The sequence below is a fragment of the Lichenostomus cassidix genome, unplaced genomic scaffold (genome assembly GCF_008360975.1).
Source record: "Lichenostomus cassidix isolate B80296 unplaced genomic scaffold, HeHo_3.0 HiC_scaffold_618, whole genome shotgun sequence".
Classification (NCBI taxonomy): domain Eukaryota; kingdom Metazoa; phylum Chordata; class Aves; order Passeriformes; family Meliphagidae; genus Lichenostomus; species Lichenostomus cassidix.
Window position 1 is genome coordinate 1 of NW_028147533.1, and position 15,838 is coordinate 15,838.

A 15,838-nucleotide genomic window follows, 5' to 3' on the forward strand; every position below is an offset into this window, starting at 1 on the left:
CCCGACCCTGCTTAGCTTCCAAAATCAGACGAGATCGGGCGTTCTCAGGGTGGTATGGCCGTAGGCACTCCTGAGCCCCAGATCACCGCTCTTCAGCGTGCAGAGGCAACCTCCCCGCCACGTCCCGCCGCGCCACAGGCCTACCAGCCGGTCGCCTGGGCTGCCCGCGACCCTACTGCCCGAGGACCACTCGGCTCAAGGGCTCTGGCGTCCTCCTGCCCCTCGATGCTGCCGCCCGATAAAAAACGAGGCGCCCGGTCCCCAGGGGCCAGCGTGCTGCAAAAAGGGCCTACAGCACCCGGTATTCCCAGGCGGTCTCCCATCCAAGTACTAACCGGGCCCGACCCTGCTTAGCTTCCGAGATCAGACGAGATCGGGCGTTCTCAGGGTGGTATGGCCGTAGGCACTCCTGAGCCCCAGATCACCGCTCTTCAGCGTGCAGAGGCAACCTCCCCGCCACGTCCCGCAGCGTTACAGGCCTACCAGCCAGTCGCCCGGGCTGCCCGAGACCCGAGTGCCCGAGGACCACTCGGCTCACGGGCTCTGGCGTCCTCCTGCCCCTCGATGCTGCCGCCCAATAAAAAACGAGGCGCCCATTCCCCAGGGGCCAGCGTGCTGCAAAAAGGGCCTACAGCACCCGGTATTCCCAGGCGGTCTCCCATCCAAGTACTAACCGGGCCCGACCCTGCTTAGCTTCCGAGATCAGACGAGATCGGGCGTTCTCAGGGTGGTATGGCCGTAGGCACCCCTGAGCCCCAGATCACCGCTCTTCAGCGTGCAGAGGCAACCTCCCCGCCACGTCCCGCAGCGTTACAGGCACACCGGCCGGTCGCCTGGGCTGCCCGAGACCCGAGTGCCCGAGGACCACTCGGCTCGCGGGCTCTGGCGTCCTCCTGCCCCTCGATGCTGCCGCCCAATGAAAAATGAGGCGCCCAGTCCCCAGGGGCCAGCGTGCTGCAAAAAGGGCCTACAGCACCCGGTATTCCCAGGCGGTCTCCCATCCAAGTACTAACCGGGCCCGACCCTGCTTAGCTTCCGAGATCAGACGAGATCGGGCGTTCTCAGGGTGGTATGGCCGTAGGCACTCCTGAGCCCCAGATCACCGCTCTTCAGCGTGCAGAGGCAACCTCCCCGCCACGTCCCGCAGCGTTACAGGCACACCGGCCGGTCGCCTGGGCTGCCCGAGACCCGAGTGCCCGAGGACCACTCGGCTCACGGGCTCTGGCGTCCTCCTGCCCCTCGATGCTGCCGCCCAATAAAAAACGAGGCGCCCAGTCCCCAGGGGCCAGCGTGCTGCAAAAAGGGCCTACAGCACCCGGTATTCCCAGGCGGTCTCCCATCCAAGTACTAACCGGGCCCGACCCTGCTTAGCTTCCGAGATCAGACGAGATCGGGCGTTCTCAGGGTGGTATGGCCGTAGGCACTCCTGAGCCCCAGATCACCGCTCTTCAGCGTGCAGAGGCAACCTCCCCGCCACGTCCCGCAGCGCCACAGGCCCACCGGCCGGTCGCCTGGGCTGCCCGCGTCCCTACTGCCCGAGGACCACTCGGCTCACGGGCTCTGGCGTCCTCCTGCCCCTCGATGCTGCCGCCCAATAAAAAACGAGGCGCCCGGTCCCCAGGGGCCAGCGTGCTGCAAAAAGGGCCTACAGCACCCGGTATTCCCAGGCGGTCTCCCATCCAAGTACTAACCGGGCCCGACCCTGCTTAGCTTCCGAGATCAGACGAGATCGGGCGTTCTCAGGGTGGTATGGCCGTAGGCACTCCTGAGCCCCAGATCACCGCTCTTCAGCGTGCAGAGGCAACCTCCCCGCCACGTCCCGCAGCGTTACAGGCCTACCAGCCAGTCGCCCGGGCTGCCCGAGACCCGAGTGCCCGAGGACCACTCGGCTCACGGGCTCTGGCGTCCTCCTGCCCCTCGATGCTGCCGCCCAATAAAAAACGAGGCGCCCATTCCCCAGGGGCCAGCGTGCTGCAAAAAGGGCCTACAGCACCCGGTATTCCCAGGCGGTCTCCCATCCAAGTACTAACCGGGCCCGACCCTGCTTAGCTTCCGAGATCAGACGAGATCGGGCGTTCTCAGGGTGGTATGGCCGTAGGCACTCCTGAGCCCCAGATCACCGCTCTTCAGCGCTCAGAGGCAACCTCCCCGCCACGTCCCGCAGCGTTACAGGCCTACCAGCCAGTCGCCCGGGCTGCCCGAGACCCGAGTGCCCGACGACCACTCGGCTCACGGGCTCTGGCGTCCTCCTTCCCCTCGATGCTGCCGCCCAATAAAAAACGAGGCGCCCGGTCCCCAGGGGCCAGCGTGCTGCAAAAAGGGCCTACAGCACCCGGTATTCCCAGGCGGTCTCCCATCCAAGTACTAACCGGGCCCGACCCTGCTTAGCTTCCGAGATCAGACGAGATCGGGCGTTCTCAGGGTGGTATGGCCGTAGGCACTCCTGAGCCCCAGATCACCGCTCTTCAGCGTGCAGAGGCAACCTCCCCGCCACGTCCCGCAGCGTTACAGGCCTACCAGCCAGTCGCCTGGGCTGCCCGAGACCCGAGTGCCCGAGGACCACTCGGCTCACGGGCTCTGGCGTCCTCCTGCCCCTCGATGCTGCCGCCCAATAAAAAACGAGGCGCCCAGTCCCCAGGGGCCAGCGTGCTGCAAAAAGGGCCTACAGCACCCGGTATTCCCAGGCGGTCTCCCATCCAAGTACTAACCGGGCCCGACCCTGCTTAGCTTCCGAGATCAGACGAGATCGGGCGTTCTCAGGGTGGTATGGCCGTAGGCACTCCTGAGCCCCAGATCACCGCTCTTCAGCGTGCAGAGGCAACCTCCCCGCCACGTCCCGCAGCGTTACAGGCCTACCAGCCAGTCGCCCGGGCTGCCCGAGACCCGAGTGCCCGAGGACCACTCGGCTCACGGGCTCTGGCGTCCTCCTGCCCCTCGATGCTGCCGCCCAATAAAAAACGAGGCGCCCATTCCCCAGGGGCCAGCGTGCTGCAAAAAGGGCCTACAGCACCCGGTATTCCCAGGCGGTCTCCCATCCAAGTACTAACCGGGCCCGACCCTGCTTAGCTTCCGAGATCAGACGAGATCGGGCGTTCTCAGGGTGGTATGGCCGTAGGCACCCCTGAGCCCCAGATCACCGCTCTTCAGCGTGCAGAGGCAACCTCCCCGCCACGTCCCGCAGCGTTACAGGCACACCGGCCGGTCGCCTGGGCTGCCCGAGACCCGAGTGCCCGAGGACCACTCGGCTCACGGGCTCTGGCGTCCTCCTGCCCCTCGATGCTGCCGCCCAATAAAAAACGAGGCGCCCAGTCCCCAGGGGCCAGCGTGCTGCAAAAAGGGCCTACAGCACCCGGTATTCCCAGGCGGTCTCCCATCCAAGTACTAACCGGGCCCGACCCTGCTTAGCTTCCGAGATCAGACGAGATCGGGCGTTCTCAGGGTGGTATGGCCGTAGGCACTCCTGAGCCCCAGATCACCGCTCTTCAGCGCTCAGAGGCAACCTCCCCGCCACGTCCCGCAGCGCCACAGGCCCACCGGCCGGTCGCCTGGGCTGCCCGCGTCCCTACTGCCCGAGGACCACTCGGCTCACGGGCTCTGGCGTCCTCCTGCCCCTCGATGCTGCCGCCCAATAAAAAACGAGGCGCCCAGTCCCCAGGGGCCAGCGTGCTGCAAAAAGGGCCTACAGCACCCGGTATTCCCAGGCGGTCTCCCATCCAAGTACTAACCGGGCCCGACCCTGCTTAGCTTCCGAGATCAGACGAGATCGGGCGTTCTCAGGGTGGTATGGCCGTAGGCACTCCTGAGCCCCAGATCACCGCTCTTCAGCGCTCAGAGGCAACCTCCCCGCCACGTCCCGCAGCGCCACAGGCCCACCGGCCGGTCGCCTGGGCTGCCCGCGTCCCTACTGCCAGAGGACCACTCGGCTCACGGGCTCTGGCGTCCTCCTGCCCCTCGATGCTGCCGCCCGATAAAAAACGAGGCGCCCAGTCCCCAGGGGCCAGCGTGCTGCAAAAAGGGCCTACAGCACCCGGTATTCCCAGGCGGTCTCCCATCCAAGTACTAACCGGGCCCGACCCTGCTTAGCTTCCGAGATCAGACGAGATCGGGCGTTCTCAGGGTGGTATGGCCGTAGGCACTCCTGAGCCCCAGATCACCGCTCTTCAGCGTGCAGAGGCAACCTCCCCGCCACGTCCCGCAGCGTTACAGGCCTACCAGCCAGTCGCCCGGGCTGCCCGAGACCCGAGTGCCCGAGGACCACTCGGCTCACGGGCTCTGGCGTCCTCCTGCCCCTCGATGCTGCCGCCCAATAAAAAACGAGGCGCCCAGTCCCCAGGGGCCAGCGTGCTGCAAAAAGGGCCTACAGCACCCGGTATTCCCAGGCGGTCTCCCATCCAAGTACTAACCGGGCCCGACCCTGCTTAGCTTCCGAGATCAGACGAGATCGGGCGTTCTCAGGGTGGTATGGCCGTAGGCACTCCTGAGCCCCAGATCACCGCTCTTCAGCGCTCAGAGGCAACCTCCCCGCCACGTCCCGCAGCGCCACAGGCCCACCGGCCGGTCGCCTGGGCTGCCCGCGTCCCTACTGCCCGAGGACCACTCGGCTCACGGGCTCTGGCGTCCTCCTGCCCCTCGATGCTGCCGCCCAATAAAAAACGAGGCGCCCAGTCCCCAGGGGCCAGCGTGCTGCAAAAAGGGCCTACAGCACCCGGTATTCCCAGGCGGTCTCCCATCCAAGTACTAACCGGGCCCGACCCTGCTTAGCTTCCGAGATCAGACGAGATCGGGCGTTCTCAGGGTGGTATGGCCGTAGGCACTCCTGAGCCCCAGATCACCGCTCTTCAGCGTGCAGAGGCAACCTCCCCGCCACGTCCCGCAGCGTTACAGGCCTACCAGCCAGTCGCCCGGGCTGCCCGAGACCCGAGTGCCCGAGGACCACTCGGCTCACGGGCTCTGGCGTCCTCCTGCCCCTCGATGCTGCCGCCCAATAAAAAACGAGGCGCCCAGTCCCCAGGGGCCAGCGTGCTGCAAAAAGGGCCTACAGCACCCGGTATTCCCAGGCGGTCTCCCATCCAAGTACTAACCGGGCCCGACCCTGCTTAGCTTCCGAGATCAGACGAGATCGGGCGTTCTCAGGGTGGTATGGCCGTAGGCACTCCTGAGCCCCAGATCACCGCTCTTCAGCGTGCAGAGGCAACCTCCCCGCCACGTCCCGCAGCGTTACAGGCCTACCAGCCAGTCGCCCGGGCTGCCCGAGACCCGAGTGCCCGAGGACCACTCGGCTCACGGGCTCTGGCGTCCTCCTGCCCCTCGATGCTGCCGCCCAATAAAAAACGAGGCGCCCAGTCCCCAGGGGCCAGCGTGCTGCAAAAAGGGCCTACAGCACCCGGTATTCCCAGGCGGTCTCCCATCCAAGTACTAACCGGGCCCGACCCTGCTTAGCTTCCGAGATCAGACGAGATCGGGCGTTCTCAGGGTGGTATGGCCGTAGGCACTCCTGAGCCCCAGATCACCGCTCTTCAGCGCTCAGAGGCAACCTCCCCGCCACGTCCCGCAGCGCCACAGGCCCACCGGCCGGTCGCCTGGGCTGCCCGCGTCCCTACTGCCCGAGGACCACTCGGCTCACGGGCTCTGGCGTCCTCCTGCCCCTCGATGCTGCCGCCCGATAAAAAACGAGGCGCCCAGTCCCCAGGGGCCAGCGTGCTGCAAAAAGGGCCTACAGCACCCGGTATTCCCAGGCGGTCTCCCATCCAAGTACTAACCGGGCCCGACCCTGCTTAGCTTCCGAGATCAGACGAGATCGGGCGTTCTCAGGGTGGTATGGCCGTAGGCACTCCTGAGCCCCAGATCACCGCTCTTCAGCGTGCAGAGGCAACCTCCCCGCCACGTCCCGCAGCGTTACAGGCCTACCAGCCAGTCGCCCGGGCTGCCCGAGACCCGAGTGCCCGAGGACCACTCGGCTCACGGGCTCTGGCGTCCTCCTGCCCCTCGATGCTGCCGCCCAATAAAAAACGAGGCGCCCAGTCCCCAGGGGCCAGCGTGCTGCAAAAAGGGCCTACAGCACCCGGTATTCCCAGGCGGTCTCCCATCCAAGTACTAACCGGGCCCGACCCTGCTTAGCTTCCGAGATCAGACGAGATCGGGCGTTCTCAGGGTGGTATGGCCGTAGGCACTCCTGAGCCCCAGATCACCGCTCTTCAGCGCTCAGAGGCAACCTCCCCGCCACGTCCCGCAGCGCCACAGGCCCACCGGCCGGTCGCCTGGGCTGCCCGCGTCCCTACTGCCAGAGGACCACTCGGCTCACGGGCTCTGGCGTCCTCCTGCCCCTCGATGCTGCCGCCCGATAAAAAACGAGGCGCCCAGTCCCCAGGGGCCAACGTGCTGCAAAAAGAGCCTACAGCACCCGGTATTCCCAGGCAGTCTCCCATCCAAGTACTAACCGGGCCCGACCCTGCTTAGCTTCCGAGATCAGACGAGATCGGGCATTCTCAGAGTGGTATGGCCGTAGGCAACCCAGAGACCCAGAGCACCGCTCTCCAGCGCGCAGTGGCAGCCTCCGTGCCCTGCCCCACAGAGCCACGGTTCCACCGGACAGCCACATTGGCTGCCCGCGACCATACTGCCCAAAGGCTCCTCGGCTCACAAGCTCTAGAACCCTCTGGTGCCCTGATGCTTCTGCCCGATATAAAACGAGACGCCCGGCCCCCAGGGGACAGCTTGCCGAAAAAACATCCTACAGCACCCGGTATTCCCAGGCAGTCTCCCATCCAAGTACTAACCGGGCCCGACCCTGCTTAGCTTCCGAGATCAGACGAGATCGGGCGTTCTCAGGGTGGTATGGCCGTAGGCACTCCTGAGCCCCAGATCACCGCTCTTCAGCGTGCAGAGGCAACCTCCCCGCCGCGTCCCGCAGCGTTACAGGCCTACCAGCCAGTAGCCTGGGCTGCCCGAGACCCGAGTGCCCGAGGACCACTCGGCTCACGGGCTCTGGCGTCCTCCTTCCCCTTGATGCTGCCGCCCAATAAAAAACGAGGCGCCCAGTCCCCAGGGGCCAGCGTGCTGCAAAAAGGGCCTACAGCACCCGGTATTCCCAGGCGGTCTCCCATCCAAGTACTAACCGGGCCCGACCCTGCTTAGCTTCCGAGATCAGACGAGATCGGGCGTTCTCAGGGTGGTATGGCCGTAGGCACCCCTGAGCCCCAGATCACCGCTCTTCAGCGTGCAGAGGCAACCTCCCCGCCACGTCCCGCAGCGTTACAGGCACACCGGCCGGTCGCCTGGGCTGCCCGAGACCCAAGTGCCCGAGGACCACTCGGCTCGCGGGCTCTGGCGTCCTCCTGCCCCTCGATGCTGCCGCCCAATGAAAAATGAGGCGCCCAGTCCCCAGGGGCCAGCGTGCTGCAAAAAGGGCCTACAGCACCCGGTATTCCCAGGCGGTCTCCCATCCAAGTACTAACCGGGCCCGACCCTGCTTAGCTTCCGAGATCAGACGAGATCGGGCGTTCTCAGGGTGGTATGGCCGTAGGCACTCCTGAGCCCCAGATCACCGCTCTTCAGCGTGCAGAGGCAACCTCCCCGCCACGTCCCGCAGCGTTACAGGCCTACCAGCCAGTCGCCCGGGCTGCCCGCGTCCCTACTGCCCGAGGACCACTCGGCTCACGGGCTCTGGCGTCCTCCTGCCCCTCGATGCTGCCGCCCAATAAAAAACGAGGCGCCCATTCCCCAGGGGCCAGCGTGCTGCAAAAAGGGCCTACAGCACCCGGTATTCCCAGGCGGTCTCCCATCCAAGTACTAACCGGGCCCGACCCTGCTTAGCTTCCGAGATCAGACGAGATCGGGCGTTCTCAGGGTGGTATGGCCGTAGGCACCCCTGAGCCCCAGATCACCGCTCTTCAGCGTGCAGAGGCAACCTCCCCGCCACGTCCCGCAGCGTTACCGGCACACCGGCCGGTCGCCTGGGCTGCCCGAGACCCGAGTGCCCGAGGACCACTCGGCTCGCGGGCTCTGGCGTCCTCCTTCCCCTCGATGCTGCCGCCCAATAAAAAATGAGGCGCCCAGTCCCCAGGGGCCAGCGTGCTGCAAAAAGGGCCTACAGCACCCGGTATTCCCAGGCGGTCTCCCATCCAAGTACTAACCGGGCCCGACCCTGCTTAGCTTCCGAGATCAGACGAGATCGGGCGTTCTCAGGGTGGTATGGCCGTAGGCACTCCTGAGCCCCAGATCACCGCTCTTCAGCGTGCAGAGGCAACCTCCCCGCCACGTCCCGCAGCGTTACAGGCCTACCAGCCAGTCGCCCGGGCTGCCCGAGACCCGAGTGCCCGAGGACCACTCGGCTCACGGGCTCTGGCGTCCTCCTTCCCCTCGATGCTGCCGCCCAATAAAAAACGAGGCGCCCAGTCCCCAGGGGCCAGCGTGCTGCAAAAAGGGCCTACAGCACCCGGTATTCCCAGGCGGTCTCCCATCCAAGTACTAACCGGGCCCGACCCTGCTTAGCTTCCGAGATCAGACGAGATCGGGCGTTCTCAGGGTGGTATGGCCGTAGGCACCCCTGAGCCCCAGATCACCGCTCTTCAGCGTGCAGAGGCAACCTCCCGCCCGTCCGCAGCGTTCCAGGCCTGCCAGCCAGTCGCCTGGGCTGCCCGCGACCAGTGCCCGAGGACCACTCGGCTCACGGGCTCTGGCGTCCTCCTCCCCTCGATGCTGCTGCCCAATAAAACGAGGCGCCCAGTCCCCAGGGGCCAGCGTGCTGCAAAAGGGCCTACAGCACCCGGTATTCCCAGGCGGTCTCCCATCCAAGTACTAACCGGGCCCGACCCTGCTTAGCTTCCGAGATCAGACGAGATCGGGCGTTCTCAGGGTGGTATGGCCGTAGGCACCCCTGAGCCCCAGATCACCGCTCTTCAGCGTGCAGAGGCAACCTCCCCGCCACGTCCCGCAGCGCCACAGGCCCACCGGCCGGTCGCCTGGGCTGCCCGCGTCCCTACTGCCCGAGGACCACTCGGCTCACGGGCTCTGGCGTCCTCCTGCCCCTCGATGCTGCCGCCCGATAAAAAACGAGGCGCCCAGTCCCCAGGGGCCAGCGTGCTGCAAAAAGGGCCTACAGCACCCGGTATTCCCAGGCGGTCTCCCATCCAAGTACTAACCGGGCCCGACCCTGCTTAGCTTCCGAGATCAGACGAGATCGGGCGTTCTCAGGGTGGTATGGCCGTAGGCACTCCTGAGCCCCAGATCACCGCTCTTCAGCGTGCAGAGGCAACCTCCCCGCCACGTCCCGCAGCGTTACAGGCCTACCAGCCAGTCGCCCGGGCTGCCCGAGACCCGAGTGCCCGAGGACCACTCGGCTCACGGGCTCTGGCGTCCTCCTGCCCCTCGATGCTGCCGCCCAATAAAAAACGAGGCGCCCAGTCCCCAGGGGCCAGCGTGCTGCAAAAAGGGCCTACAGCACCCGGTATTCCCAGGCGGTCTCCCATCCAAGTACTAACCGGGCCCGACCCTGCTTAGCTTCCGAGATCAGACGAGATCGGGCGTTCTCAGGGTGGTATGGCCGTAGGCACCCCTGAGCCCCAGATCACCGCTCTTCAGCGTGCAGAGGCAACCTCCCCGCCACGTCCCGCAGCGTTACAGGCCCACCGGCCGGTCGCCTGGGCTGCCCGAGACCCGAGTGCCCGAGGACCACTCGGCTCACGGGCTCTGGCGTCCTCCTGCCCCTCGATGCTGCCGCCCAATAAAAAACGAGGCGCCCAGTCCCCAGGGGCCAGCGTGCTGCAAAAAGGGCCTACAGCACCCGGTATTCCCAGGCGGTCTCCCATCCAAGTACTAACCGGGCCCGACCCTGCTTAGCTTCCGAGATCAGACGAGATCGGGCGTTCTCAGGGTGGTATGGCCGTAGGCACTCCTGAGCCCCAGATCACCGCTCTTCAGCGTGCAGAGGCAACCTCCCCGCCACGTCCCGCAGCGTTACAGGCCTACCAGCCAGTCGCCCGGGCTGCCCGAGACCCGAGTGCCCGAGGACCACTCGGCTCACGGGCTCTGGCGTCCTCCTGCCCCTCGATGCTGCCGCCCAATAAAAAACGAGGCGCCCAGTCCCCAGGGGCCAGCGTGCTGCAAAAAGGGCCTACAGCACCCGGTATTCCCAGGCGGTCTCCCATCCAAGTACTAACCGGGCCCGACCCTGCTTAGCTTCCGAGATCAGACGAGATCGGGCGTTCTCAGGGTGGTATGGCCGTAGGCACTCCTGAGCCCCAGATCACCGCTCTTCAGCGTGCAGAGGCAACCTCCCCGCCACGTCCCGCAGCGTTACAGGCCTACCAGCCAGTCGCCCGGGCTGCCCGAGACCCGAGTGCCCGAGGACCACTCGGCTCACGGGCTCTGGCGTCCTCCTGCCCCTCGATGCTGCCGCCCAATAAAAAACGAGGCGCCCAGTCCCCAGGGGCCAGCGTGCTGCAAAAAGGGCCTACAGCACCCGGTATTCCCAGGCGGTCTCCCATCCAAGTACTAACCGGGCCCGACCCTGCTTAGCTTCCGAGATCAGACGAGATCGGGCGTTCTCAGGGTGGTATGGCCGTAGGCACTCCTGAGCCCCAGATCACCGCTATTCAGCGTGCAGAGGCAACCTCCCCGCCACGTCCCGCAGCGTTACAGGCCTACCAGCCAGTCGCCCGGGCTGCCTGAGACCCGAGTGCCCGAGGACCGCTCGGCTCGCGGGATCTGGCGTCCTCCTGCCCCTCGATGCTGCGGCCCGATAAAAAACGAGGCGCCCGGTCCCCAGGGGCCAGCGTGCTGCAAAAAGGGCCTACAGCACCCGGTATTCCCAGGCGGTCTCCCATCCAAGTACTAACCGGGCCCGACCCTGCTCAGCTTCCGAGATCAGACGAGATCGGGCGTTCTCAGGGTGGTATGGCCGTAGGCACCCCTGAGCCCCAGATCACCGCTCTTCAGCGCTCAGAGGCAACCTCCCCGCCACGTCCCACAGCGTTACAGGCCCACTGGCCGGTCGCCTGGGCTGCCCGCGTCCCTACTGCCTGAGGACCACTCGGCTCACGGGCTCTGGCGTCCTCCTGCCCCTCGATGCTGCCGCCCGATAAAAAACGAGGCGCCCAGTCCCCAGGGGCCAACGTGCTGCAAAAAGAGCCTACAGCACCCGGTATTCCCAGGCGGTCTCCCATCCAAGTACTAACCGGGCCCGACCCTGCTTAGCTTCCGAGATCAGACGAGATCGGGCGTTCTCAGGGTGGTATGGCCGTAGGCACCCCTGAGCCCCAGATCACCGCTCTTCAGCGTGCAGAGGCAACCTCCCCGCCACGTCCCGCAGCGTTACAGGCACACCGGCCGGTCGCCAGGGCTGCCCGAGACCCGAGTGCCCGACGACCACTCGGCTCGCGGGCTCTGGCGTCCTCCTGCCCCTCGATGCTGCCGCCCAATAAAAAACGAGGCGCCCAGTCCCCAGGGGCCAGCGTGCTGCAAAAAGGGCCTACAGCACCCGGTATTCCCAGGCGGTCTCCCATCCAAGTACTAACCGGGCCCGACCCTGCTTAGCTTCCGAGATCAGACGAGATCGGGCATTCTCAGAGTGGTATGGCCGTAGGCAACCCAGAGACCCAGAGGACCGCTCTCCAGCGCGCAGTGGCAGCCTCCGTGCCGTGCCCCGCAGAGCCACGGTTTCACCAGATGGCCACAAGGGCTGCAAGCCACCCTACTGCCCAACGGCCACGCGGCTCACAAGGTCTAGAGCCCTCCTGCCCCTCAATGCTGCGGCCCGATAAAAAACGAGGCGCCCGGTCCCCTGGGGCCAGCGTGCTGCAAAAAAGGCCTACAGCACCCGGTATTCCCAGGCGGTCTCCCATCCAAGTACTAACCGGGCCCGACCCTGCTTAGCTTCCGAGATCAGACGAGATCGGGCGTTCTCAGGGTGGTATGGCCGTAGGCAGCCAAGAGCTCCACATCACCACCCTTCAGCGTGCAGCGGCAACCTCCCAGCCACGTCCCGCAGCGTCACAGGCCCACCGGCCAGTCGCCCCGGCTGCCCGAGACCCGAGTCCCCGAGGACTGCTCGGCTCGCGGGATCTGGCGTCCTCCTGCCCCTCGATGCTGCCGCCCAATAAAAAACGAGGCGCCCGGTCCCCTGGGGCCAGCGTGCTGCAAAAAAGGCCTACAGCACCCGGTATTCCCAGGCGGTCTCCCATCCAAGTACTAACCGGGCCCGACCCTGCTTAGCTTCCGAGATCAGATGACATCGGGCGTTCTCAGGGTGGTATGGCCGTAGGCACCCCTGAGCCCCAGATCACCGCTCTTCAGCGTGCAGAGGCAACCTCCCCGCCACGTCCCGCAGCGTTACAGGCCTACCAGCCAGTTGCCCGGGCTGCCCGAGACCCGAGTGCCCGAGGACCACTCGGCTCACGGGCTCTGGCGTCCTCCTGCCCCTCGATGCTGCCGCCCAATAAAAAATGAGGCGCCCAGTCCCCAGGGGCCAGCGTGCTGCAAAAACGGCCTACAGCACCCGGTATTCCCAGGCGGTCTCCCATCCAAGTACTAACCGGGCCCGACCCTGCTTAGCTTCCGAGATCAGACGAGATCGGGCGTTCTCAGGGTGGTATGGCCGTAGGCACTCCTGAGCCCCAGATCACCGCTCTTCAGCGCTCAGAGGCAACCTCCCCGCCACGTCCCGCAGCGCCACAGGCCCACCGGCCGGTCGCCTGGGCTGCCCGCGTCCCTACTGCCCGAGGACCACTCGGCTCACGGGCTCTGGCGTCCTCCTGCCCCTCGATGCTGCCGCCCAATAAAAAACGAGGCGCCCGGTCCCCAGGGGCCAGCGTGCTGCAAAAAGGGCCTACAGCACCCGGTATTCCCAGGCGGTCTCCCATCCAAGTACTAACCGGGCCCGACCCTGCTTAGCTTCCGAGATCAGACGAGATCGGGCGTTCTCAGGGTGGTATGGCCGTAGGCACCCCTGAGCCCCAGATCACCGCTCTTCAGCGTGCAGAGGCAACCTCCCCGCCACGTCCCGCAGCGTTACAGGCCTACCAGCCAGTCGCCCGGGCTGCCCGAGACCCGAGTGCCCGAGGACCACTCGGCTCACGGGCTCTGGCGTCCTCCTGCCCCTCGATGCTGCCGCCCGATAAAAAACGAGGCGCCCAGTCCCCAGGGGCCAGCGTGCTGCAAAAAGGGCCTACAGCACCCGGTATTCCCAGGCGGTCTCCCATCCAAGTACTAACCGGGCCCGACCCTGCTTAGCTTCCGAGATCAGACGAGATCGGGCGTTCTCAGGGTGGTATGGCCGTAGGCACTCCTGAGCCCCAGATCACCGCTCTTCAGCGCTCAGAGGCAACCTCCCCGCCACGTCCCGCAGCGCCACAGGCCCACCGGCCGGTCGCCTGGGCTGCCCGCGTCCCTACTGCCAGAGGACCACTCGGCTCACGGGCTCTGGCGTCCTCCTGCCCCTCGATGCTGCCGCCCGATAAAAAACGAGGTGCCCAGTCCCCAGGGGCCAACGTGCTGCAAAAAGAGCCTACAGCACCCGGTATTCCCAGGCAGTCTCCCATCCAAGTACTAACCGGGCCCGACCCTGCTTAGCTTCCGAGATCAGACGAGATCGGGCATTCTCAGAGTGGTATGGCCGTAGGCAACCCAGAGACCCAGAGCACCGCTCTTCAGCGCGCAGTGGCAGCCTCCGTGCCCTGCCCCACAGAGCCACGGTTCCACCGGACAGCCACATTGGCTGCCCGCGACCATACTGCCCAAAGGCTCCTCGGCTCACAAGCTCTAGAACCCTCTGGTGCCCCTCAATGCTTCTGCCCGATATAAAACGAGACGCCCGGCCCCCAGGGGACAGCTTGCCGAAAAAACATCCTACAGCACCCGGTATTCCCAGGCAGTCTCCCATCCAAGTACTAACCGGGCCCGACCCTGCTTAGCTTCCGAGATCAGACGAGATCGGGCATTCTCAGAGTGGTATGGCCGTAGGCAACCCAGAGACCCAGAGGACCGCTCTCCAGCGCGCAGTGGCAGCCTCCGTGCCGTGCCCCGCAGAGCCACGGTTTCACCAGATGGCCACAAGGGCTGCAAGCCACCCTACTGCCCAACGGCCACGCGGCTCACAAGGTCTAGAGCCCTCCTGCCCCTCAATGCTGCGGCCCGATAAAAAACGAGGCGCCCGGTCCCCTGGGGCCAGCGTGCTGCAAGAAAGGCCTACAGCACCCGGTATTCCCAGGCGGTCTCCCATCCAAGTACTAACCGGGCCCGACCCGGCTTAGCTTCCGAGATCAGACGAGATCGGGCGTTCTCAGGGTGGTATGGCCGTAGGCAGCCAAGAGCTCCACATCACCGCCCTTCAGCGTGCAGAGGCAACCTCCCCGCCACGTCCCGCAGCGTCACAGGCCCACCGGCCGGTCGCCTGGGCTGCCCGAGACCCGAGTGCCCGAGGACCACTCGGCTCGCGGGCTCTGGCGTCCTCCTGCCCCTCGATGCTGCCGCCCAATGAAAAATGAGGCGCCCAGTCCCCAGGGGCCAGCGTGCTGCAAAAAGGGCCTACAGCACCCGGTATTCCCAGGCGGTCTCCCATCCAAGTACTAACCGGGCCCGACCCTGCTTAGCTTCCGAGATCAGACGAGATCGGGCGTTCTCAGGGTGGTATGGCCGTAGGCACCCCTGAGCCCCAGATCACCGCTCTTCAGTGTGCAGAGGCAACCTCCCTGCCACGTCCCGCAGCGCCACAGGCCCACCGGCCGGTCGCCTGGGCTGCCCGCGACCCTACTGCCCGAGGACCACTCGGCTCACGGGCTCTGGCGTCCTCCTGCCCCTCGATGCTGCGGCCCGATAAAAAACGAGGCGCCCGGTCCCCAGGGGCCAGCGTGCTGCAAAAAGGGCCTACAGCACCCGGTATTCCCAGGCGGTCTCCCATCCAAGTACTAACCGGGCCCGACCCTGCTTAGCTTCCGAGATCAGATGAGATCGGGCGTTCTCAGGGTGGTATGGCCGTAGGCACCCCTGAGCCCCAGATCACCGCTCTTCAGCGTGCAGAGGCAACCTCCCCGCCACGTCCCGCAGCGTCACAGGCCCACCGGCCAGTCGCCCCGGCTGCCCGAGACCCGAGTGCCCGAGGACCGCTCGGCTCGCGGGATCTGGCGTCCTCCTGCCCCTCGATGCTGCCGCCCGATAAAAAACGAGGCGCCCAGTCCCCAGGGGCCAACGTGCTGCAAAAACGGCCTACAGCACCCGGTATTCCCAGGCGGTCTCCCATCCAAGTACTAACCGGGCCCGACCCTGCTTAGCTTCCGAGATCAGATGAGATCGGGCGTTCTCAGGGTGGTATGGCCGTAGGCACCCCTGAGCCCCAGATCACTGCTCTTCAGCGTGCAGAGGCAACCTCCCCGCCACGTCCCACAGCGTTACAGGCCCACTGGCCGGTCGCCTGGGCTGCCCGCGTCCCTACTGCCTGAGGACCACTCGGCTCACGGGCTCTGGCGTCCTCCTGCCCCTCGATGCTGCCGCCCGATAAAAAACGAGGTGCCCAGTCCCCAGGGGCCAACGTGCTGCAAAAAGAGCCTACAGCACCCGGTATTCCCAGGCGGTCTCCCATCCAAGTACTAACCGGGCCCGACCCTGCTTAGCTTCCGAGATCAGACGAGATCGGGCGTTCTCAGGGTGGTATGGCCGTAGGCAGCCAAGATCTCCACATCACCACCCTTCAGCATGCAGCGGCAACCTCCCAGCCACGTCCCGCAGCGTCACAGGCCCACCGGCCAGTCGCCCCGGCTGCCCGAGACCCAAGTCCCCGAGGACTGCTCGGCTCGCGGGATCTGGCGTCCTCCTGCCCCTCGATGCTGCCGCCCAATAAAAAACGAGG

The 15,838-nt window shown here is 65.9% G+C and overlaps 46 non-coding genes across 46 annotated transcripts; all 46 read right to left on the minus strand.

Annotated features, from left to right (window-relative positions):
- Positions 1-286: 286 nt before the first annotated feature.
- Positions 287-405, minus strand: LOC146422112 (5S ribosomal RNA). Its single transcript, XR_014848313.1, has one exon. It is a non-coding gene; the product is annotated as a 5S ribosomal RNA (ribosomal RNA).
- Positions 406-625: 220 nt separating this feature from the next.
- On the minus strand, positions 626-744 carry LOC146422113 (5S ribosomal RNA). Its single transcript, XR_014848232.1, has one exon. It is a non-coding gene; the product is annotated as a 5S ribosomal RNA (ribosomal RNA).
- A 220-nt stretch (positions 745-964) lies between these two features.
- On the minus strand, positions 965-1,083 carry LOC146422114 (5S ribosomal RNA). Its single transcript, XR_014848244.1, has one exon. It is a non-coding gene; the product is annotated as a 5S ribosomal RNA (ribosomal RNA).
- Positions 1,084-1,303: 220 nt separating this feature from the next.
- Positions 1,304-1,422, minus strand: LOC146422115 (5S ribosomal RNA). Its single transcript, XR_014848255.1, has one exon. It is a non-coding gene; the product is annotated as a 5S ribosomal RNA (ribosomal RNA).
- Positions 1,423-1,642: 220 nt separating this feature from the next.
- LOC146422116 (5S ribosomal RNA) lies at positions 1,643-1,761 on the minus strand. The gene has a single exon (XR_014848266.1). It is a non-coding gene; the product is annotated as a 5S ribosomal RNA (ribosomal RNA).
- A 220-nt stretch (positions 1,762-1,981) lies between these two features.
- LOC146422117 (5S ribosomal RNA) lies at positions 1,982-2,100 on the minus strand. The gene has a single exon (XR_014848274.1). It is a non-coding gene; the product is annotated as a 5S ribosomal RNA (ribosomal RNA).
- Positions 2,101-2,320: 220 nt separating this feature from the next.
- On the minus strand, positions 2,321-2,439 carry LOC146422118 (5S ribosomal RNA). Its single transcript, XR_014848275.1, has one exon. It is a non-coding gene; the product is annotated as a 5S ribosomal RNA (ribosomal RNA).
- A 220-nt stretch (positions 2,440-2,659) lies between these two features.
- On the minus strand, positions 2,660-2,778 carry LOC146422119 (5S ribosomal RNA). The gene has a single exon (XR_014848276.1). It is a non-coding gene; the product is annotated as a 5S ribosomal RNA (ribosomal RNA).
- Positions 2,779-2,998: 220 nt separating this feature from the next.
- Positions 2,999-3,117, minus strand: LOC146422120 (5S ribosomal RNA). Its single transcript, XR_014848277.1, has one exon. It is a non-coding gene; the product is annotated as a 5S ribosomal RNA (ribosomal RNA).
- A 220-nt stretch (positions 3,118-3,337) lies between these two features.
- Positions 3,338-3,456, minus strand: LOC146422121 (5S ribosomal RNA). Its single transcript, XR_014848278.1, has one exon. It is a non-coding gene; the product is annotated as a 5S ribosomal RNA (ribosomal RNA).
- A 220-nt stretch (positions 3,457-3,676) lies between these two features.
- On the minus strand, positions 3,677-3,795 carry LOC146422122 (5S ribosomal RNA). The gene has a single exon (XR_014848279.1). It is a non-coding gene; the product is annotated as a 5S ribosomal RNA (ribosomal RNA).
- Positions 3,796-4,015: 220 nt separating this feature from the next.
- On the minus strand, positions 4,016-4,134 carry LOC146422123 (5S ribosomal RNA). The gene has a single exon (XR_014848281.1). It is a non-coding gene; the product is annotated as a 5S ribosomal RNA (ribosomal RNA).
- A 220-nt stretch (positions 4,135-4,354) lies between these two features.
- Positions 4,355-4,473, minus strand: LOC146422124 (5S ribosomal RNA). Its single transcript, XR_014848282.1, has one exon. It is a non-coding gene; the product is annotated as a 5S ribosomal RNA (ribosomal RNA).
- Positions 4,474-4,693: 220 nt separating this feature from the next.
- Positions 4,694-4,812, minus strand: LOC146422125 (5S ribosomal RNA). Its single transcript, XR_014848283.1, has one exon. It is a non-coding gene; the product is annotated as a 5S ribosomal RNA (ribosomal RNA).
- A 220-nt stretch (positions 4,813-5,032) lies between these two features.
- Positions 5,033-5,151, minus strand: LOC146422126 (5S ribosomal RNA). Its single transcript, XR_014848284.1, has one exon. It is a non-coding gene; the product is annotated as a 5S ribosomal RNA (ribosomal RNA).
- Positions 5,152-5,371: 220 nt separating this feature from the next.
- Positions 5,372-5,490, minus strand: LOC146422127 (5S ribosomal RNA). Its single transcript, XR_014848285.1, has one exon. It is a non-coding gene; the product is annotated as a 5S ribosomal RNA (ribosomal RNA).
- Positions 5,491-5,710: 220 nt separating this feature from the next.
- On the minus strand, positions 5,711-5,829 carry LOC146422128 (5S ribosomal RNA). Its single transcript, XR_014848286.1, has one exon. It is a non-coding gene; the product is annotated as a 5S ribosomal RNA (ribosomal RNA).
- Positions 5,830-6,049: 220 nt separating this feature from the next.
- Positions 6,050-6,168, minus strand: LOC146422129 (5S ribosomal RNA). Its single transcript, XR_014848287.1, has one exon. It is a non-coding gene; the product is annotated as a 5S ribosomal RNA (ribosomal RNA).
- Positions 6,169-6,388: 220 nt separating this feature from the next.
- LOC146422130 (5S ribosomal RNA) lies at positions 6,389-6,507 on the minus strand. Its single transcript, XR_014848261.1, has one exon. It is a non-coding gene; the product is annotated as a 5S ribosomal RNA (ribosomal RNA).
- Positions 6,508-6,727: 220 nt separating this feature from the next.
- Positions 6,728-6,846, minus strand: LOC146422131 (5S ribosomal RNA). Its single transcript, XR_014848254.1, has one exon. It is a non-coding gene; the product is annotated as a 5S ribosomal RNA (ribosomal RNA).
- A 220-nt stretch (positions 6,847-7,066) lies between these two features.
- Positions 7,067-7,185, minus strand: LOC146422132 (5S ribosomal RNA). The gene has a single exon (XR_014848288.1). It is a non-coding gene; the product is annotated as a 5S ribosomal RNA (ribosomal RNA).
- Positions 7,186-7,405: 220 nt separating this feature from the next.
- LOC146422133 (5S ribosomal RNA) lies at positions 7,406-7,524 on the minus strand. Its single transcript, XR_014848289.1, has one exon. It is a non-coding gene; the product is annotated as a 5S ribosomal RNA (ribosomal RNA).
- A 220-nt stretch (positions 7,525-7,744) lies between these two features.
- LOC146422134 (5S ribosomal RNA) lies at positions 7,745-7,863 on the minus strand. The gene has a single exon (XR_014848290.1). It is a non-coding gene; the product is annotated as a 5S ribosomal RNA (ribosomal RNA).
- Positions 7,864-8,083: 220 nt separating this feature from the next.
- LOC146422135 (5S ribosomal RNA) lies at positions 8,084-8,202 on the minus strand. Its single transcript, XR_014848292.1, has one exon. It is a non-coding gene; the product is annotated as a 5S ribosomal RNA (ribosomal RNA).
- A 220-nt stretch (positions 8,203-8,422) lies between these two features.
- LOC146422136 (5S ribosomal RNA) lies at positions 8,423-8,541 on the minus strand. Its single transcript, XR_014848293.1, has one exon. It is a non-coding gene; the product is annotated as a 5S ribosomal RNA (ribosomal RNA).
- A 211-nt stretch (positions 8,542-8,752) lies between these two features.
- LOC146422137 (5S ribosomal RNA) lies at positions 8,753-8,871 on the minus strand. Its single transcript, XR_014848294.1, has one exon. It is a non-coding gene; the product is annotated as a 5S ribosomal RNA (ribosomal RNA).
- Positions 8,872-9,091: 220 nt separating this feature from the next.
- On the minus strand, positions 9,092-9,210 carry LOC146422138 (5S ribosomal RNA). Its single transcript, XR_014848295.1, has one exon. It is a non-coding gene; the product is annotated as a 5S ribosomal RNA (ribosomal RNA).
- A 220-nt stretch (positions 9,211-9,430) lies between these two features.
- LOC146422139 (5S ribosomal RNA) lies at positions 9,431-9,549 on the minus strand. Its single transcript, XR_014848296.1, has one exon. It is a non-coding gene; the product is annotated as a 5S ribosomal RNA (ribosomal RNA).
- Positions 9,550-9,769: 220 nt separating this feature from the next.
- Positions 9,770-9,888, minus strand: LOC146422140 (5S ribosomal RNA). The gene has a single exon (XR_014848297.1). It is a non-coding gene; the product is annotated as a 5S ribosomal RNA (ribosomal RNA).
- A 220-nt stretch (positions 9,889-10,108) lies between these two features.
- LOC146422141 (5S ribosomal RNA) lies at positions 10,109-10,227 on the minus strand. Its single transcript, XR_014848298.1, has one exon. It is a non-coding gene; the product is annotated as a 5S ribosomal RNA (ribosomal RNA).
- A 220-nt stretch (positions 10,228-10,447) lies between these two features.
- On the minus strand, positions 10,448-10,566 carry LOC146422142 (5S ribosomal RNA). Its single transcript, XR_014848299.1, has one exon. It is a non-coding gene; the product is annotated as a 5S ribosomal RNA (ribosomal RNA).
- Positions 10,567-10,786: 220 nt separating this feature from the next.
- LOC146422143 (5S ribosomal RNA) lies at positions 10,787-10,905 on the minus strand. Its single transcript, XR_014848249.1, has one exon. It is a non-coding gene; the product is annotated as a 5S ribosomal RNA (ribosomal RNA).
- A 220-nt stretch (positions 10,906-11,125) lies between these two features.
- LOC146422144 (5S ribosomal RNA) lies at positions 11,126-11,244 on the minus strand. Its single transcript, XR_014848230.1, has one exon. It is a non-coding gene; the product is annotated as a 5S ribosomal RNA (ribosomal RNA).
- Positions 11,245-11,464: 220 nt separating this feature from the next.
- On the minus strand, positions 11,465-11,583 carry LOC146422145 (5S ribosomal RNA). The gene has a single exon (XR_014848246.1). It is a non-coding gene; the product is annotated as a 5S ribosomal RNA (ribosomal RNA).
- A 220-nt stretch (positions 11,584-11,803) lies between these two features.
- On the minus strand, positions 11,804-11,922 carry LOC146422146 (5S ribosomal RNA). Its single transcript, XR_014848300.1, has one exon. It is a non-coding gene; the product is annotated as a 5S ribosomal RNA (ribosomal RNA).
- A 220-nt stretch (positions 11,923-12,142) lies between these two features.
- Positions 12,143-12,261, minus strand: LOC146422147 (5S ribosomal RNA). The gene has a single exon (XR_014848253.1). It is a non-coding gene; the product is annotated as a 5S ribosomal RNA (ribosomal RNA).
- Positions 12,262-12,481: 220 nt separating this feature from the next.
- Positions 12,482-12,600, minus strand: LOC146422148 (5S ribosomal RNA). The gene has a single exon (XR_014848301.1). It is a non-coding gene; the product is annotated as a 5S ribosomal RNA (ribosomal RNA).
- Positions 12,601-12,820: 220 nt separating this feature from the next.
- Positions 12,821-12,939, minus strand: LOC146422149 (5S ribosomal RNA). Its single transcript, XR_014848303.1, has one exon. It is a non-coding gene; the product is annotated as a 5S ribosomal RNA (ribosomal RNA).
- Positions 12,940-13,159: 220 nt separating this feature from the next.
- LOC146422150 (5S ribosomal RNA) lies at positions 13,160-13,278 on the minus strand. Its single transcript, XR_014848304.1, has one exon. It is a non-coding gene; the product is annotated as a 5S ribosomal RNA (ribosomal RNA).
- A 220-nt stretch (positions 13,279-13,498) lies between these two features.
- LOC146422151 (5S ribosomal RNA) lies at positions 13,499-13,617 on the minus strand. Its single transcript, XR_014848262.1, has one exon. It is a non-coding gene; the product is annotated as a 5S ribosomal RNA (ribosomal RNA).
- A 222-nt stretch (positions 13,618-13,839) lies between these two features.
- On the minus strand, positions 13,840-13,958 carry LOC146422152 (5S ribosomal RNA). Its single transcript, XR_014848267.1, has one exon. It is a non-coding gene; the product is annotated as a 5S ribosomal RNA (ribosomal RNA).
- A 220-nt stretch (positions 13,959-14,178) lies between these two features.
- Positions 14,179-14,297, minus strand: LOC146422153 (5S ribosomal RNA). The gene has a single exon (XR_014848242.1). It is a non-coding gene; the product is annotated as a 5S ribosomal RNA (ribosomal RNA).
- Positions 14,298-14,517: 220 nt separating this feature from the next.
- On the minus strand, positions 14,518-14,636 carry LOC146422154 (5S ribosomal RNA). Its single transcript, XR_014848305.1, has one exon. It is a non-coding gene; the product is annotated as a 5S ribosomal RNA (ribosomal RNA).
- Positions 14,637-14,856: 220 nt separating this feature from the next.
- On the minus strand, positions 14,857-14,975 carry LOC146422155 (5S ribosomal RNA). The gene has a single exon (XR_014848226.1). It is a non-coding gene; the product is annotated as a 5S ribosomal RNA (ribosomal RNA).
- A 220-nt stretch (positions 14,976-15,195) lies between these two features.
- On the minus strand, positions 15,196-15,314 carry LOC146422156 (5S ribosomal RNA). Its single transcript, XR_014848280.1, has one exon. It is a non-coding gene; the product is annotated as a 5S ribosomal RNA (ribosomal RNA).
- Positions 15,315-15,534: 220 nt separating this feature from the next.
- On the minus strand, positions 15,535-15,653 carry LOC146422157 (5S ribosomal RNA). Its single transcript, XR_014848231.1, has one exon. It is a non-coding gene; the product is annotated as a 5S ribosomal RNA (ribosomal RNA).
- Between the last annotated feature and the right edge of the window lie 185 nt (positions 15,654-15,838).